This window comes from Balaenoptera musculus, chromosome 5, assembly GCF_009873245.2.
Source record: "Balaenoptera musculus isolate JJ_BM4_2016_0621 chromosome 5, mBalMus1.pri.v3, whole genome shotgun sequence".
NCBI classification, from domain to species: Eukaryota; Metazoa; Chordata; class Mammalia; order Artiodactyla; family Balaenopteridae; genus Balaenoptera; species Balaenoptera musculus.
In genome coordinates this window covers 33063080-33083759 of record NC_045789.1, presented here as the reverse complement: position 1 = coordinate 33083759, position 20680 = coordinate 33063080, and the positions used below count along the sequence as shown (strand labels likewise).

General features: G+C 39.9%; 1 non-coding gene across 1 annotated transcript; it reads right to left on the bottom strand.

Moving 5' to 3' along the window:
- Positions 1–599: 599 nt before the first annotated feature.
- On the bottom strand, positions 600–707 carry LOC118896252. The gene has a single exon (XR_005020158.1). It is a non-coding gene; the product is annotated as a U6 spliceosomal RNA (small nuclear RNA).
- Between the last annotated feature and the right edge of the window lie 19973 nt (positions 708–20680).

Below are 20680 nucleotides of genomic sequence, written 5' to 3'. Positions count from 1 at the left end.
ATTCTGGTGTTCTCACAAGAGGGAGTCTTAAGATTGGTTTTTATGTGCAATTTGTGAAATATCTCATTGTTTTACTGTCACAATTCTTAAGTGACTTCCATAAAGTCCTGTCCTCTCTTTCTCATTGAGGGAAGATGACTCTTGAGTACATGAATGTTTTTTAAAGGTTCCCTGCTCTTAGCCCCTCCTGATATGAACTGATGCTGTCTTTTGTTATTATTAATTTATTTTTTATTGTAATACAGTTGATTTACAATTTTGTGTTAGTTTCTGGTGCACAGTAAAATGATTCTTATACATATACAGACATTCTTTTTCATATTCTTTTCCATTATGGTTTATCACAGGATATTGAACTAGTTCCCTGTGCTATACAGTAGGACCTTTTTTTAATCCATTCTATATACAATATAATAGTTTGTATCTGCTAATCCCAAACTCCCAATCCATCCCTCCTCCACTCCCCTCCCCCTTGGCAACCACAAGTCTGTTCTCTATGTCTGTGAGTCTGTTTCTGTTTTGTAGATAAGTTCATTTGTGTCATATTTTAGACTCCACATATAAGCGATATCATATGGTAGTTGTCTTTCTCTTTCTTAAAAAATATGGAACACTTCACGAATTTGTGTGTCAACCTTGCACAGGGACCTTGCTAATCTTCTCTGTATTGTTCCAATTTTAGTATATGGGTGGCAGAAAAGAGCACCAGTCTTTTGTTTAACATATTCTTCAAGCTTTCATGACATCTGAGGGTGTTTTTTTTTTTCTCCTCTCTTCACAGGAGTTACCCATTCTAACTGGTCAGGAATAACCTTTTTCTTAAAAATAGAGGTGAAAAACTAGCATTTTCCAAGTCATCTGCTCCTCTTGTTCTTTAGTTTGTCTACTGTTATAGTCTTAAGAATGCTTGCCATTTATCTTTTAGATTTCTTGCAAATTGCACTCTCTTCATGCCCTAGTACATACATTTTACACTGGATGGTTTATCCTCAGTTCTAGGCAACCAAATGACACATTAAACTCTTAGATAATTAGGAGATCTACAGCCAGTTTCAAGAACTTTCTCTGAGTAGACAGAGATTATAATTAAGCTGCTATGTGGAGCTTTTAAAAAGAAAATTTCAACAGAAAATTATAGCCACAGTGAACTATTCATTATTCATAGAATGAAATTGCATGAATAACTGAAATCCACAGATTATTCTAATAAAATCTGCCTCCCTCTGCCTTGGTCCATTCAGGCTGCTACAACAAAATAACCACAGACCACGGGGCTTAAAACAACAGAAATCTATTTCTCACAGTTCTGGAGGCTGCAAGTTTGAGCTCAGGGTGCCGGCATGGGGGGCGTGAGGGCCTTCCTCTGGGTCACAGACTTTTCATCACATATTCACATGGTGGAGGAGGCTCTCCCCAGCCTTTTTTATAAGAGCATTAATCCCACTCACATGGGCTTCACCCTCAGGATGTAATCACCTCTCCATGGCTCTGCCTCCTAACACCAGTACACTGGGTGTTAGGTTTCAACATGTGAATTTTGGAGGGACACATTTAGACCATAGTACTGTCTGAGCCATTAGCCCCTATTTCCTACCTTAATTCCCACTTCTTTAATTCAAAACTCTGATCATCCAAATTTTGGAAAGGTGACAGGACCATAAACTCCACTGTTGTAGTTAGAAAAGGGATTGTTTATAAATCAAATGTATCCATATGAATAATTATGGGAACTCATATTAGAACCCAGCCATATATCCAAATATGTGAGTCCTGGAAGTTGTTCAGTAGGACTTTTTATTCAGTTGAAAAACAAAAGCAGATATCAGATTGAAACCATGTTCAAAGAAAAGCATTAAAAAAGCAGTCCTTTTGTCAAATACAAATATCCGTTTGAAAGATGTGCTGAAAATTCAAGAATAAGGACCCAGTGAGGCACAGTATAAAGCAGTGGTTCATAAAAGGTGCATCTTCCCTCTCACAGCAGCCTCAGCACCACTGTGAACTTGTTAGAAATGGAAATACTTCGGCCCTGGCCTAGACCTACCAATCAGAAACTTTGGTTGTTAGGGCCCAGCAACTTGTGGTTTAACAAGCCTGCCAGGTGATTCTGATGCATGGTAAGGTTTGAGAACTGCTGGTGTAAAATACAAGGGGAATATTTAAAGGGAGACTCTTCATCCTACCTAATTTACATCCCTCTAATTCTAAATAGCCATGGGATTTTGCCACCTGCAGCTTAACTATGATTTTGCAAAGTGAAAACTATAAGATCTAGTGTAAAGAAAGGCATGTATGATGTTCTGTTATCAAAATAATTCCTGATCTAAGCATGCTCTGTTCACTGCTCTGTATCTCAGTCATCAGGACTTAATTCTGGGACATAAAAACACACAACCCTTCTTATCCCTCCCTTTATCCTCTACTTCTCCATATCCCCCTCCAGGCTCCTCTGTGTCCATAGTCTTTGACAATGAACTTCGGTTTCTATTTCCCAGAATTTGTGAAAATATAATTGATGAACAGTAAAATTTCCAAAGCTAAGTAGCTTTAAAAAGAAAAAATAAGGGGTGTTTTTCTGTAGCCTGGATATTCAGTTCAGCAATCTAAAGAGTTCCATTTTTTTATTCTAGGCTTATTTACAGTTCTTTAGCATATTTCACTTGCAAGTATTTTTCCTTTTGAATGTGTTTCATGGAGTCAGAATATGATGCCTGTAAGAGAAAATAATTGCCATTGTTTATCAGAGACATATAATACAGTTATAAAAATAATAGTATAGGCAGTTAATCATTAAAGAGCTCTTTAAAAATGTATAAATCTATGAATTTGGATTCTCTCTAATATCACTAAATATTAGGGAAGGCAATACATTGAATTAGAAACACTGGGATGCATGCTTTTTTCCCCCTTTTCTTAGATCTACAAGCTGTCTTTTACTATAATCAGTAAAGCAAATAAACAGTGATCATCACCCAATGAACTGTTGCTTAATTTTGTAATGGTGGAAATCTCTCTAGCACAGTGCTTCTCAGCCTTTGTTGCATATTAGAATCACCCGGGGAGCTTTTAAAACTAACAGTGATGCCCAGAACAATTAAATAAAAATCTCTGGAGTGGAAACCAGATATCACTATTTTCTAAAGCTTCTCCACCTAATTCCAGGGCAGTCAAGGTTGAAAACCACTGTTCAAGTTTATCAAGGCCCTTTTACAGAAAGGATTATATTTAGTGTGACTAACACGAGACATAGAATCTGAGACTCCTATTGGTGATTATTATCAGTTACTAAATCCTAAGCCCACAACCGTTTCATATCACTTCATTTATTCAGAAATCTTCAGGGGCTATAAAAAATTAATTCAAAACTGGAAAAACACCTAAACATAAGAGCTAAGTATAAAACTCTTAAAAAAAAATAGGAAAAAACTTCATGACACTGGATTTGGCAATGATTTCTTGGATATGACACCAAAAGCATGAGGAACAAAAGTGAAAATAGATAAGATGGACTACAGCAAAATTTAAAACTTCTTTGCAGGGGGCTTCCCTGGTGGCGCAGTGGTTGAGAGTCTGCCTGCCAGTGCAGGGGACACCGGTTCGAGCCCTGGTCTGGGAGGATCCCACATGCCGCGGAGCAACTAGGCCCGTGCACAACAACTACTGAGCCTGCGCATCTGGAGCTTGTGCTCCGCAACAGGAGAGGCCACGACAGTGAAAGACCTGCGCACTGCAATGAAGAGTGGCCCCCACTGGCCGCAACTGGAGAAAGCCCTCGCACAGAAACGAAGACCCAACACAGCCAAAAATAAATAAATAAATAAAGTAGGTGAGTTTAAAAAAAAAAAAAACTTCTGTGCATCAAAGGACACAATCAGCAAAGTGAAAGGCAACCTACAGGGAATTCTCTGGCAGTCCAGTGAACTCCGAGCTTTCCGAGGGCCTGGGTTCAATCCCTACTTGGGGAACTAAGATCCCACAAGCTGCACAGCACGACCAAAAATAATAATAATAAAGGCAACCTACAGAATGGGAGAAAATATTTACAAATTATATGTCTGATAAAGGGTTAACATCCAGAATATAAAAAAAACTGCTCTAACTCAACAACAGAAAAACAACCTGATTAAAAAATGGGCCAAGAACTTGATTAGACATTTCTCCAAAAACAATGTACAAGTGGCCAATAAGCACATGAAAAGAAGCTAAACATCACTAATCATTAGGGAAATGCAAATCAAAACCACAATGAAATACCACCTCACACTCATTAGGATAGCTATTATAAAAAATAAAAAAACCAAAATAACAAGTATTGGCAAGGATGTGGAGAAATTGGAACGCTTGTATGCTGTTGGTGGGAATGTAAAATCGTACAGCTGCTGTGAAAAACAGATTGGTGCTTCCTCAAAAAATTAAAAATAGAACCACCATGTGATCTGGCAATTCCACGTCTGGGTATAGACCCAAAAGAACTGAAAGCAGGATCTTGAAAAGATATTTGTATGCCCATGGTCATAGCAGCATTATTCAAAATAGCCAAAAGGTGGAAACAACTCAAATATCCATCAATGAGTGGATGATGAATGGATAAACAGACTGAAAAGGGTGCTCATTTATGTTCTGAGTACATGGCACACTCAAAAGAGTATTGTTGCTATTAGTATATTAGTACTGTGTGCTCGGTACGATGCTATGCACCTGTGGTGGCCCAGGTGCTCCTTGCAGATCTCCAACCACATTAATCTGGGACTCAGCAACTGGGCTCTGAAGCAGTGTCCTGTTCGGGCCAAGCTTCCCATGAGCTGCTCCCAGCCCATGCCTGAGCGCGGTAGAGATACCAAGGCAGGACCAGTCCTGGAGACACCTGACTCCTCTAGCAGGGCAAGTAACTGGCCGGAGGCCTCCCCAGCAGCCTTGCCAAACCTCACGTAGCCTGCACGGCAGTCTAGGATGCTTCCACCAACCTACCTTCCTTCTCTACCTCACCTGCCCAGTCAGACGGGGCATCGTGGTCTGATGGCTCTCCCCACCCTTCCCAGCTCCCTCTCTATCTTCTCTCACAGGTGGAAATAAAAAAATAATAATAATCCTTGCATCTTGAATCCTGCTTCTTGCAGGACCTAACACAATAAATGCATTCTTTCAGTCAATGCTTATAATGACAGTCGTACCAGGGTCATCTCCACCTTATAAATAGGAAAACTGAAGTTTAGAAATGTCAGAAACTCATCATTAGTGGGATGAGGATTCGAACTCTAGTCTTTCTGACTCTAAAACTAATACTTCAATCAGTACATGAGTAACACAAATAGTAATGTAAGTGGTTCCTTTCCGTACTAAATATGTGTGTGTGTTTTTATTTGGAAATAATGTTCTAAATATAGGAAAATACAGAGAATAGTATCATAAATATGCACATACCTATGGCTCACAATTAATAGAAATGGCCAGGTTGTCAAATGAGTTCCTGATTTTTAAAAATATTTAAGTCATAAAACACTCAACCGGGGCTTCCCTGGTGGCGCAGTGGTTGAGAATCTGCCTGCCAATGCAGGGGACACGGGTTCGAGCCCTGGTCTGGGAAGATCCCACATGCCGCGGAGCAACTGGGCCCGTGAGCCACAATTACTGAGCCTGCGCGTCTGGAGCCTGTGCTTCGCAACAAGAGAGGCTGCGATAGTGACAGGCCCGCGCACCGCGATGAAGAGTGGTCCCCGCTCGCCACAACTAGAGAAAGCCCTCGCACGGAAACGAAGACCCAACACAGCCTAAAATAAATAAATAAATGAATTAAAAAAAAAAAAAAAACACTCAACTGCTACAGACAGAACACCCAGCCCCAGGCCTATTTCCTTTCCTCTCTCCCCACAGAGACTGTTTTTATGACTTTGCTATGTCTCCTTCAATTCCATAGTTTTGATACTTTTAATACGTACTTTTGTATTTATGAAAATATAGTTTTGTGTGTTTCCAAATTTGACCTGAATGGATGCATACCGTCTGGAGGTCTTTTTTTGCAGCCTACTATAGACAAATTTTTACTAGTTCATTCTTCTAAACCAGTGATTCTCAACAGGAGGCAATTTTGCCTCCCCGAGGGACATCTGGGGAAGTGTTTTTGGTTGTCACAATGGGGGAGGAGGAGGTGCTACTGGCATCAAGTGGGCAGAGGCCAGGGATGCCGCTAGACATCCTGCAGGGCACAGGACAGGCCCACAACAAAAAATTACCCGGTCTGGCATGGCAATAGGGCCAAGGCTGAGAAACCCTAATCTAAACCAGTGATTCTCAAAGTGTGGTCCCCGATGAGCAGCACGATCATCACCTGGGAATTTGCTCGAATTTGCAAATTCTAGGACTCTGCCCCTCACCCAGTGAATCAGAAACTTAGAGGGGAGAGCCCAGCATCTATGGTTTAACAAATACTCCAGGCGATTCTGATGCACAGCAAAGTGAGAACCACTGGTCTAAACTATTGAGTAGTATTCAGTTGTATAGAAACACCCCAATTAATTTACCTTGGAGCCATTTCACATTTATTATGAAACACAACGTTCTCTGTACTATGAGGCTCCTTTGTCTTCCTATACTATACCATAAAACATACCCTTTTACAAACTCAAATGGATAATTTAGTAGTAATAAACATCTATTGAATGCTGACCATGTGCGTGGCACTATTCTAAAGGTTTTTCATCTATTATTTACTCATAAAAACCCAGGAAGTAGGTGCCAGTATTATCCAATTTCACAGCTGAGAATCTAAGTAGTTAAGTCATTTGTTTGAAGTCACACAACGAAGCATTTCCTGGTCACACAATGAGCCAGGATTTGAATCCAGTCTGTCTAGGACCAGAGCCTGTTTCCTTAACATTACATATACTCTCAGAAACATAGACCATATCATTTTCGCTTAATGTTCAGAACCCAGTATAACGGCTGATGTAGCCAAACATCTGACAAAAATCGATGTGAGAATGAGAGTAAAGGATGCAGTGAAGATGAAATCTAACCTACTTGGCATGCTTCCACCAAGCAGAGAATCCACATCTTATCTAAAATACCTCACAGCACCTGCTCCAGTCATATATATAGGAATTTATACTTATATCACTGAAGTGTGAACCACCACATAAAATTTGGAGGAAGTGTCTGGCTTCTCAACACTTTTTTTAGATTAAAATCAGGATTTGAAATCAGGTTGAATTCTGATCTAAGCACGTGAAAAATAGATGCTAAAACTTTAATGGTATTTTTTAACCCCCCCCCCAAAAGAAAAAAAATTAAATAATGACTTTTAAACAGTTTCTGTGGTTTTTAACTTTTCTTGAGTGTCACATTCTATTCTGATGTGTTATGAAAACTTTAGTGACTTTTATCCTAAAATATTTAGGCTTGCATCCTATCAGGCCTGCGAGCACGGCTTGCCCCCTTTAAAGGGCGAGCTATTGGTATCTTGAGTGGGATAATTCTTCATTATGTAGAACTCTCCTGCACATTGCGAGAAGTTTAACATCCCTGCTCCCCACCAGAGAGTGTAGCCAGGAGTGTTCCCAGTCACGTGACAACCAAAAATGCTCCTGCACATGTCTGAACATCCCCTAATGCCTTGATACTCAAAGTGTGGCCCTTGGACCAGCAGCATCAATGTTACAGATATTGTTAGAGATGCAAAAGGGCAAAAGGTGGGGCCCACCCCAGACCTAGGGAATCTGAAACTGCATTTGAACAAGCTCTCCGGTGCTTTGTAAACACATCAAAGCTTGAGAAACAGAGTAGGACCACCAGCTGAGAACCATTTCCCTAGAGAAACTCTTCCTACGTATATCAGGAGGTAGGTACACAAATGTTTAGACTAGAGGTGCTAAACATTTTGCAAACCAGTTCTACTTCTGACTGAAAATCAGTAGCTTCGAGAGAGCATTTCTGAAAAAATGGAGCTGATATCTAGTGAGATGCAGAGTCAAATGGCAGATGAGCACAAGTCCAACAAAATTGTTTGCACCCCTCAAAACATCCTTGCCTATAGGATATATAAGTCAATATCTGGATATATAAATCAATACACTGCTTTTTTTGTTTAAAAATATTCCTAACCAGGGGTCTGTGAATGGGTTACTGAAGTGCCAAGCAGTTGATCCTTTCAGCCTTTTGGGCAAACAAATGGAGCCTGAGATGGCCAGAAACCCCAGCTGGTCACCTCTGACCATAAACGATTTGGCTTATTCACCCAAGTGGGCTAGTAATCACTTCTATGTGTGCCTTGATGAAAAAAAAATACTGGGAATTATTGTTATCAGCAATGGGAAGCAACTGGAGGTTTGTTTGTTTGATTTTAAATTGTGGTAAAGTACACATGACATAAAATTTTCCATCTTAACTATTTTTACACGTACAGCTCAATATGGTTAAATGTATTCACACTGTTGTGCAACCAATCACCAGAACTCTTCTCATCTTGCAAGATTAAACTCTATATTAGTTTTTAAAAAAAAACATTCCCACCTGCCCCCAGTCCCTGGCAACCTCTATTCTAGTTTCAGTCTCTATGAATTTTACTTCTCTAGGGACCTCATATAAGTGGAATCCTACAATATCTGTCCTTTAGCGTCTGGCTTATTTCACTCAGGATAATGTCTTCCAGATTCATCCATGCTGTAGCATATGACAGAGCTACCAGGACTGATTTTTTTAAAGGAAAGGATTAAAGTTTCCCTCCTAGGACTTCCCTGGTGGCACAGTGGTTAAGAATCCGCCTGCCAATGCAGGGGATATGGGTTTGATCCCTGGTCTGGGAAGATTCCACATGCCATGGAGCAACTAAGTCCGTGCGCCACAACTACCGAGCCTGCACTCTAGAGCCAGCGAGCCACAACTACTGAGTCCGCATGCCGCAACTACTGAAGCCCGCATGCCTAGAGCCTGTGTTCCGCAACAAGAGAAGCCACCAGAATGAGAAGCACCCGCACCGCAATGAAGAGTAGCCCCCGCTCACCGAAACTAGAGAAAAGCCCACGCGCAGCAACAAAGACCCAACTAATTCACATTGGCCAGCATCTCGTAGTTGCAGCAGGACATATTTGTCTGGAAGAAGCAGAAGATTAGAGTAAACTCTATGCCTGATGTGATGCATTTCCCGTGGAGGAAAGATACCGTGCTTGTTCCCACTGAACCCAGAAGTCTCAAATTGATACAATAGTCAGTAATCATTTTTTCTTACAAGAAACTTCAGTCTTGTGGTTCTAGTCAAGTCAAGTAGAAATTTCCTGATAGTTGCAGTGTAAGAGTCTGCAGCTACTTAACTAGAAAGCTGTCAGGTGTCCAACTGATCCTGCTCGCTGGTTTCCGTATTTGATAGGACGTGGTATCTGTATGAATCAAAATTGGATGACTCAAAATACAGAATAGGGTTTGATTTAGAATCTCAGTTCCTTTACCATTGACTGATTTTGTTTATGACAACTTGCAAGTTACACTTTTAAAACATGCATTGTATTAATACTCACCCATCAAAGGCCTAGTTTCATTTCCTCTTTCATCATGAAGAGAATAGAATTTTTCTCAAGTAAGGATTCAGAGTTAACTCATTTATCTCTAAAGCCTTGGAAACAGTTACCTGTGAATACTAATGAGGTGGTCTTGTAAGAGTTGGTTGTTAATTTTTTTGGCTGATTGGTTGGTTGGTTGTTATTAGTCTGCCGAACAGTGGCAGAATGGGCAAATGCATTTCTTTGGAAAGGGAAATTCTTCTCACTGGCTTACCCTTATCTTAAGGCTCTCTTAGGTTTATTCTTCTTTCCAATCATATGATACATTTAAAATATCCACCATGGGTGAAAAAAAGTCTTAAGAGTTTGCTAAACTATTCACTAAGCCATTACCAGTTATTAAAAACAAACAAACAAACAAACAAAAACTGAATAGAGTTCAATGCTCCAAAAGCACTTACTGAGATTCCTGCCATCATTTTTGGAAACTTCTAATTATTTTATCATTTCTAAAATAATGAACTTGATAGGTTTCAGTGTTCACTAGAGCATATTCAATTCAAACCATGATAAGAGATACAGCTTTACATTTGCAGCTCTGAATGGGTATTTTAATTTTTGTCCTTAATGTTCATTAATTACTATATTTTTTGCTACCTTTCCTTTCATTTAAGGAAATAAATGTCATTCATTACCTAAAGTTCTAGAACTTGTAAAGGCAAGATATTAAGAGAAAGCCTTCCCCAATATAAACTTTTCAAATAGTCCTATCCAGGATCCTCAGATGTAATGACTCATCATTAAGCTAGAAATTTTAACTTATTAAATATAATTGGTTACCAAAATTACCAAAATTAAGCATTTCATAATATTATTTTCCTGAATTTCATTATTCAGTTGCCTCTAAATCTTGTGTGAAAGCAGAACAATGTAAGCCTAAAATATATATAAAGCTTTGTACACCATGGAATACATAACAATGATAATACTTAATAACTGTATAGAGCTTTACAGTTTATAGGGCTTTCACAGAGTAAGTAATAAGGACTTATGAGGAATTCTCACAGAGTTTTAAAAAAACAACAATTCTTGAAGAATTCATTGTTGTTCAAAGGTACGTAGCCTCTGCCAAATGTAAACTAAGAATTTTGGGCTATTAAAAGGGCAAACTTTGCTATGAAGATATAAAAACACATAAGGGACTTCTGTTTCCATACAACATGGAGTAACATGGACCAGATTTATTCTCCTGCCTGAAAGCCCCCAAAAGAAAGAAAGAGACAAAATTTAACAAGAGTTTCCAAGGCAATGGACATCAGGCAATGAAGTAAAATGACCCCTGGAACATGGAAAACAAGGAAGGGGAAGCCCACTCTCGCTGCAGTGTACCGCTTCGGGAGAGGTTCCAGGCTGCTGTGCGGGGGGGATCGGGCACAGCCCAACAGATTCTCAGAGTTGAGATGGAGCTGAGGGTCCAAGAAAAGCAAGATGGTTAGCGTCCACGGGCCAGAGTACCAGAGAAGAAAGACCTGCACAAAGAGAGAACTCTGGAGATATACAGAGGGCCCCCTTAAGTTTCCAGCAGAGTATTGATTAGCACATGCATGTGAGGAAAATACAACAGTGAGAGGAAAAAATTATTTGAAAGGCACAAACTACCAAAGCTCCCTCAAGAAGAATTAAGCAACTTAAAAAGCCTTATGGACTTCTCTGGTGGTCCAGGGGTTAAGATCCACCTGCCACTGCAGGGGACACGGGTTCGAGCCCTGGTCCAGGAAGATCCCACATGCCGTGGAGCAACTAAGCCTGTGCGCCAGAACTACTGAGCCCGTGAGCCACAGCTACTGAAGCCCGCGCTCCTAGAGCCCGTGCTCGGCAACAAGAGAAGCCACTGCAGTGAGAAGCCCGCGCACCGCAACGAAGAGTAGCCCCCGCTCACCTCAACTAGAGAAAGCCCGCGTGCGGCAACGAAGACCCAGCACAGCCAAAAAAAAAAAAAAAAGCCTTATATATCTATTTCCAAAACTGAATATGTAGTTAAGAACCTTCCCAAAAAAGAAAACTCCAGGCTCAGGTGGCTTTACTGGTGAATACTACGTTTAAGGAAGAAATAATACCGATTGTAAACAAACTTCCCAGAAATTTTAAATTTAATTTCTGAGGCCAGCATTCCCTTAACACCAAAACAAGACAAACACGTTACAAGAAAACTGTAGATCAATATCACCCTTTAATATAGATGCAAGAAAAAAAATCTAAACAAAATTGAACATTAAAATGGATAATACATCATCATGACCAAGTGGCATTTACCCCAGGAATGCATAAATTAGCTTAACATCAGAAAATTAATCAGTGTAATTCACCATCTTAAACTGAAAAAGAAAAATCATAAGATCATCTGAGCAGATGCAGAAAGGCATTTGACAAAATCCAACATCCATTTTCTCAGCAAACTAGGAAACTTCCTCGGTCTCATAAAGGGCATCCATGAAAAATCTATAGCTAACATCTTACTTAACTGTGACAGACTGAATGCATTACCCCCTAAGATCAGGAGCCAGGCATGAATCAACACTTCTTTCCAACATTGTACTACAGGTTCTGGAAAGGAAGATGTAAAACTACTCTATTATCAGACAATATGATCATCTATGCAGAAAATCCAATAGAATCTACAAAAAAGTCACTAGAACTAACAAGTGATTTTAGCAAGGATGTAGGATACAAGATCAATATACAAAAATCAATAGTGTGAAACTAATCTCTATGATACTGTAATAGTGGATAGACATCATTATATATTTGTTAAAACTTATAGAATGTACAACACAAAGAGTGAATCCTATGTAACATAGGCTACAAACTTCAGTTAATAATAATGTATCAATATTGGTTCATCAATTACAACAAATATACCACAATAATTCACAATGTAAATAATATGGGAAACTGGGGAGTGGGGAGAGTATGTGGGAATTCTCTGTACTTTCTGATCAATTTTCCTATAAAGCTAACAGAGTTTTAAAAATATATATATTAATTAAAAAAAACTAACATATAAATTTACAATTAAGTAAATTATGTCAATTCTTCCTGAATTGATTTCTAGATTCAATGGCATCCCAATCAAAATCCTAGCAGATTTTTTTATTTTGGTGGAAATTGACAAATGATTCTAAAATGTATATGGAAATGCAAAGGACCTAGAATGCAAAAGAGCTTTGAAAAAGAAGAACAAAGTTGAATGACTAACCCTATCTGATTTTAAGACTTATAACACTATAATATTCAAAATAGATACTACCGAGGGAAGTGTAGATTGGAGCACCCTTTCTATGTGTCAGTTGGCAAAGACCTGAAAAGTCTTTGACTCAGCAGTTCAGTTCTAGCAACTTTTACTGAAAAATAGTCAAACACACACAAGAACAAAGATATTAAAATCATCATTATTCTTAGTGGCTAAAAACTAGAAAATAAACAGATGTTTAACCAAAGGAAACTGGTTAAATAAATTATGATATACACTTATGTTAAAATAAATATGCAGCTCAGACATCAAAAATCATGTATTAAATGACATGAGGAAAAGTTCAGTATATACAGTTATATGAATTTAGCAGGTCACAAAACAATAGTTCCTACTTTGTTAAAAAAAAATATTTGTTTATATATCTGGAAGAGTGTACAACAAAATATTTACAGTTCTAAGTGAAGAAATTACCAGTTATTTTTCACAAAAACTGCATAATGCTTTTGTGATTTTGAAAAGGTTTTAAAGTTTAGACTTTTTGAAGTTTTATGATTGGAAAGATATATTTATCAAAATAGTCATTTTTAGCATAAAAAAAATGATGGCTATCTCAAATGACACCTGACAATTTAAGGTCCTGTTTCAAACTTAGAGAAGGAAGATCTCTCTCTCAGTGACTGGAAGATATGTTTCTCCCTTCCTACTCATTTAACTGTGTTTTTCATCTTGTAGTCAGTCTGTACCTGTTATTATTTTTTGTATTTTAAAATAAAATCTGTACATGCTTTCTATAGAAAATGTGAAAAATACAGAAAAGCATTCAGAAGAAAATAAACAATTATCTATAATCACTACTAATATGTTCTCAAGTCTCATTATCCTTTCCAGGGCTTGTGAGTGTGCTTCTCAATCCCTGGCCTGTATCAGCAGAAGATCCATTAATGTTAATAAGCACACATGGAATCAGTCCCATGAGCCAACATAGCCTCATGTAACCGTGATAAAATCATAAAATTGTTCTTCTTTGGGGATGGATATTTGCTTATTTGTTTTGGGATTTCCCTCATTAATTTTCTTCGAAGTATAAAAGTATCATATTCATTATTTTATAAATTATAAAACAATATAAAGAAGAAAATAAAAATCAACAGTAATTCTATCATCAAGGATTATCACTGGTAACTTCCAAGATTTCAATTCTGTGTAAATATATATAACATAAACACTTTAATAAAACTAAGATATCACTATATATTGTTTGGATTTTGCTTTTTTTTTCACATGACATTTTTTCATTTTCATGTATCCTACCTTTTAAAGGGTGCATTGTATTTCTTTGGATGAACATACCAGAAGTCGTTTAGTCAGCCCCTGATCATTGAACACTTCGGTTACTTCCAATTTTTTTACAAGGCAAGTCCACTGTTTACTGGGACATGGGGACATACAAGTAAGTCCTGTAGGGAACATCAATTTACAAACATTTCTGTACTCCACACACACTATTTATGATAGAGTTTTGTTTTTGTTTTGAGCGGGGAAGGTCGATGGATGGTAGAGGAAGGAAGCGTGGAGGGGTGGGAGCGGGGGCACTCCCACCTAGCTCAGGAAGAACCGCCTTTGCTGCTCTGGGGAGGGATTCCCTGTGACCCCGCCCCCAGACCCTTCCTCGGGCAGCGCCGGTTCCCGCCGTCCGCTGAGCTGCACTGCACCCCTGTGGCCCAGCTGCGACATTGCAGCACAGAAGCACAAGAGCCTAGTGGTTTTCGGAAGGCGTTTGGGTTATTTTTTGGACTGATTTTTAAAATCCAATTTAAAACTGTAATTTTTTTTTCAGCTAAGCAACAGAAAATGTACAAGCTCAAAATGATAGAATGCGTGGGATTTTGGTCTGTAATAAACATTTTTTAAGAGCCCTGTAAATGTTCTTTAGAACATTTCTTTAGAGCACTTGAATGAGAATAAACTTAGCCCTTCTGTCCCCTGCTCGTTTCTCCAGCTTCAGTCGGGTCACTCTGCCCTTAGGCACTCTCCTCTAGCTCTAAAGAACTACTTACAAGTTTCCTAATGGGCCAGGCTTCGTTTTGCTTACTGGAATTTACGCGAGCTAAGCAACCCCACACCCCTACCCCCGCCTGACTTCTAAATGTCCTTAAGACTTAGGTTCCTTTTGATTCCCTAAGGAGCTCATCAACCATGAGGTTGATGGTTGATTGGTGCTCGGGGCTCCCTGTAAACTCATCTCTCTCTCCCCGATTGGACTGGAGGGTCCTTGAGCACACACGTGACTCTTCCTCATTTTGTCCACCACTTTTCTTGCCTTGGAGACAGTAAATCACAGAGAGTAGGAATCTAGTATGTTCAAAGGAGGAAAGCACATGAACATGGGCAATATAGTATATTCTCTCCATTCATTTCCACTGGATTCAGTTCTGCCAATATTGATGGGGCACCTACTCTGTCCAAGAGTCCTCTCCGACAGCATGGGAGGGGAGAAGGGAGGCGAGAAAAGCTCTGATATGACGAACTGATACCTCCTGCTATTAACTGCACAATTTGTTATTCCTTTCAAACGCCTACTGCATGGACAAAGCTTGAGGTGTTGAGGTCCAATGTCTGCACCTCACTTGAGAGGTTAGGCTCAGGCATGCATTTTTTAAAACATTTTTTGGCCATCCCGTGATTTTAATGCCCCAGAGTATCTGTATCATTGTAAGAAACTCCTGAGTCCCAGTCTTCAACAGTGAGAAAAAACAGTGAGAATTTCAAGTAAGTTGGTGGAACACTATTTGAAGACAGGAGTAATTTGGAAAATCTGTTGGTTTTGCCTTCCCAGTATCCATTCTTCTTCTGCTGCTAGGAGCCCCTCGATTTTCCTCTGGAGAGCCACCCCTTCCCTGCTCTAAGTCCTTGCAGTTGAGGTAGGGCTGATTTTCATCCTTGCCCCCCCACCCCCCCCCCACTGATTCCCAACACACACATACATGGGCGCTCGTAGGTGGTACTTGCACACACAGCCCATCCAAGCTCTGAATTTGCTTCTTTTTCAATTTGAATTGCACATGGATTCAGCCACATCTGAACCTTTAGACTGAACTTCTACACTTAAACTTTCCAATTACTGAGCCAATTAATCCCCTGCCACATTTTTCCCTAAATGAGTTTGAGGTGGATTTTCTCATTTGCAAGCACAAAATTTCTAACAGAAATTTATGAGACTTTCAAATGAGATAAGCAACTTTATATTCTGTCTGCTTATAGGAAAGGGATACGTTAATTGTCCTGATATACTGAGGTTTTGGGATTTTTCCCTTGTTTTTTGATAAGATTTCCTTCACTGTTTTTAGCAGAGCTTAAGTTTATTAAACATGAAAAAGCCCATTTATTTGGCCTAGTTTAGCCCTGTTCAATGTATTTGTTTTTGGCATGGGCTTTTAAAAGCTGCCCACATGAATAAAATGGAGATAATGAAATTTATCTCACAGAACTGTTGAGGGTAAAATGAAATAACATATGTGAAATCACCTTATGCCGTATAAATGTTGGGTATTATTCCTACAGGTTTCATCCTTATTATCATCATATTTCATTTTCTGTCAGCAAAGTTGCTGGAGGGGGAATTCTCCGGCGATGCAGTGGTTAGGACTCTGAGCTTCCACTGCAGGGGGCCCGGTTGAATCCCTGGTCCAGGAACTAAGATCCCGCAAGCCGTGCGGCACAGCCGAGAAAAATTAAAAAATAAAATAAGATTAAAAAGTTGCTGGAAAGTTATTTATTGTTAGTAGTACTGATAGCTGTACAAATGCAAACTGTAACCGAGCAAGTAAAAGATGAAAAAAAAGGAAATTTGATTCCTTTTAGGCTACAATCATCCCAGGAATGTTGTAAATGATCAGTTGAAATCGTATATTTGAAAAGGCTTTGAAAACAAAAATGCCATGTGATTATACTGTTATCTCAGCCCTGCAGGTCACTAAAACTTTGACGTTGCTCATTTGCATATATGTTTGATTTCAGAGTTTATTAATATCTGATACTTTTCATTTAATTTTAAACAAAAACAAGAAAAACCCACATGCTGTTTGTAGAGTGCAGTCTTATACAATGAATGGCTTTATCTTGGTTTTCATTCTCTTCGGCCTCTCTGTGGCATTTAGCCACCCTGACTACCCACTCCTTCAAATTCTTTCCTCTCTTAGATCCAGCAACACTACATTTCCCTACTTCTTCTTGACCTGTTCAACGACTTTTGATTCCCCTCTCCCCTCCCAACTCCTATGACCTCTAGTTCCTTCTCTTCCCCCCACCCCAAGTTCCTGTACAAGTCACCCATTCTCACCTATCTTGCATCAGTCCATAGTTCCATCTTTATCGCATATTTATTTCAACACATATGTCCTGCCACTAGCTCACTTTCAATATCTCCAAAAACTGCATAGTCTCCTCCATTCCAATTGGCTGCCTTTACAAGTGCCCCACTGCAATTGGTGGCCGTGCCATGGTCCCCATGTTCTGCCCTTCTTCTTGCTTCCCTCTCTTTCAATCCCTTTTTCCAGGCTCCAAATACTTCAATGCCTTTCAGACACTTTTTCTCTGCTCTCTTGATACCCACACACCAGCCCAGGCCCTCATCATCCCTCTGCCCATCCTCACGGCTGGTCTCTTTAGCTCTGGACCCTCCTCACTCCTGTCTGTCCGGTGGAGGGCAGCTGAGTCAGGCTCCTAAAATGCCTCTTGGTGGAGCTCCATCAGAGCAAGTACTGCACACCGGGCATTTTGGCGCCCCCCAGCGCCTGGCACAGTTATGGCTCTTGACTGATGGTCCTTCCCTTGCTCAGGGGAGTTGCTTCAGTGTGTGTGTGTGTGTGTGTGTGTGTGTGTGTGTGTGTGTGTGTGTGTGAGAGAGAGAGAGAGAGATATCAGTTTCAGACTTCTTAGCTTGACTAGTTCTCCATAACATGAATTATTCATCCCATCTTATTTTCAGCTGCTTCACAAAGTAAACCCTTTACTCAAGCCAATCTGGTTTCTCCTTTTATAAATTTACATTTCACTGATAATTTAGATCAAACTACTTAGCAATCATTGTTTCTCTCCTATCAGTGTAATTTGTCTCCCTAACTAGATTATGATACCCTGAAAGCCTGGAACTCTGTTTATTGGCCGCTACAGTCTTTTGATCCACTCCCTACCAACCGCCCTTTCACCACAGATACTGCCTCTGAACCCACGAAAGTAAAAATATCTGATATTTTCCTTTGTGTATTTATACTTACCTTCTTATTTATAGATCTGTAATATAGGTTTGTATATCTCAAAACACCTAGCTCCGTGGTGAGTCCTGGGGTCACTTCAAATATTTGTTGATTAATCACATGGACCGAGCAGCAGTCTACTCTGATTCACTCCTCAACCTGGAAGCCCAACACAAAACAGCATCTTGGTGGCCTGACCTTGATACCGTTCTCTGGAAATATAAGGATTTAATTTGTCACAGAGTGAGTCTTTTTTTTTTTTTTTGGCTGTGTTGGGTCTTTGCTGCGCGCAGGCTTTCTCTAGTTGCAGCGAGCGGGGGCTACTCTTCTATGCAGTGCACAGGCTTCTCATTGCGGTGGCTTCTCTTGTTGCAGAGCATGGGCTCTAGGCATGTGGGTTCAGTAGTTGTGGCACACGGGCTCAGTAGTTGTGGCACACGGGTTCAGTAGTTGTGGCTGGCTGGCTCTAGAGCGCAGGCTCAGTAGTTGTGGCGCACAGGCTTAGTTGCTCCACGGCATGCGGGATCTTCCTGGACCAGGGCTCGAACCCGTGTCCCCTGCATTGGCAGGCAGATTCTTAACCACTGCGCCACCAGGGAAGCCCACAGAGTGAGTCTTTTGACACTGGAATGATAGGACTCCAAATATTTATTTTAGTTAAAAATATTAGAAGGAAAAGCAATGATAACAACCATTGATAAGCATGACTGTATAAACCGTAGGACTTACAATGAAAGACTGACGGCCTCTGAGCTGCTGCAATGTTAAAAAAAAAGAGGTGGCGGGGTGCCTGAGGGACTTTTAACCAATCCAGTCTTGTGTCATTTCTGATATTTTTTTTTCTTTTCCCCACAACAAAAATGATCACCTGGTAGCCTGAAAGTATTCATGGACCTCTTTTCAATTCCTAACTCAAAGCAAGGGAGTTATTTTGAGTCCTCTGCAGAATCTAACACATTGTGTCGATGCAGGAAGGAGCCTCAGAAATGGAGTCTTTAAGGCTGTATAATTCTGCATACATTTGAATAATTCAAACTTCTGAGCCCCCTCCCCCAGGCATCCCTTTATGCTCAACACACTGCAGACATTAACGACATGAAGCAATCGTGCACTCGCACACTTTCTGAAACAATCGCACTAGTTGTGAACTTGCCAACTGCAAACAAAAATGCTAGTGTGCATTGCTCTGCAATTGTGCCCAGTTCTACGAGGAGATAGCAACACTGTTGTCTCCACCAACCAAGGCTCACAGATGGGTCACTCGGCTGAGGCCGAACTGGGCTGTGCTCTTGGCAGATGGATTGGAAAGTTGGCCGACTTGCTCAGAAACCTGACATCCTGGTCATCTCCAGCCCCCACAGGCAGACTCTCCTGACACCCAGTTGAATCTGAATCTTACCACCTCCTCTCCGCATCAGTAATTTTCCTTGGAAAAGTTTTTTTTTTTTTTTTTTTACTAGGTAGCTCGCTTTCATTCTGTTTCTATGATGACTGTACCTTTGCATGTCATATATATTTATATATAATATATATGTCATATATATAAAGATTTTTAAATTTGTTTATATATAAAACAAATATATGTATATTTATATAAATATGTATAAAAATATGTATATAAATATAAAACAAATACATATATATATACAAAGAGAGACAGAGACAGAGAAAGAGAGAGAAGGGCTTCTCAGCCTCAGCACTGTTAACGTTTTGGGCTGGATAATTCTTTGTTTTGGGGACTGTCCTGTCGTGACAACCAAAATGTCTCCAGACATTGCCAAATGTTCCCTGGTGGGGAAAACTGTCCCTGTCTGAGAAGCACTGGTATAGAGTAATGTTGAGTGAATTACTTGAATTAAGGTCTTGATGGGCTATACATGCATACGCACAATCCACGACAAAGTACAACCATATAAAATTCACTAGAACTGAAATATTTCCAACTGAGAGTCATTTTTTTAAACATCTTTATTGGAGTATAGTTGCTTTACAATGGTGTGTTAGTTTCTGTTTTACAACAAAGTGAATCAGCTATACATATACATATATCCCCATATCTCCTCCCTGAGAGTCATTTTTATCTCAAGAAATATAGGGGGCTTCCCTGGTGGCGCAGTGGTTGAGAATCTGCCTGCCAATGCAGGGGACACGGGTTTGAGCCCTGGTCTGGGAAGATCCCACATGCCACAGAGCAACTAGGCCCGTGAGCCACAATTACTGAGCCTGCGCGTCTGGAGCCTGTGCTCCGCAACAGGAGAGGCCGCGATAGTGAGAGGCCCACGCACCGTGATGAAGAGTGGCCCCCGCTCACCGCAACTAGAGAAAGCCCTCGTACAGAAACGAAGACCCAACACAGCCATAAATAAATAAATAAACCCAAAGTTTAAAAAAAAAAGAAATATAAAATACAGCATAGTTAGAGTATTAAAAAATTGCATGGGCCCTTAAATTTTGTTGCAATTTGTTGTTCTTAAGTGTATTTGACATACTAGGCTTTTATTCAAAACATCTGAATAAATAAGAAAAATGTTTCTGTACGTTGCCCATCTCTCCTCTTCTACCCCACTACAAGTTTTTACTGTATATACAGATCCTGTCCTAAGTGCTTGAAAAACATTTTTTAATGAAGCGGTTCATGCAACATAGTATCCGGTACATACATGTTAGCTTTTAATAACTGAATA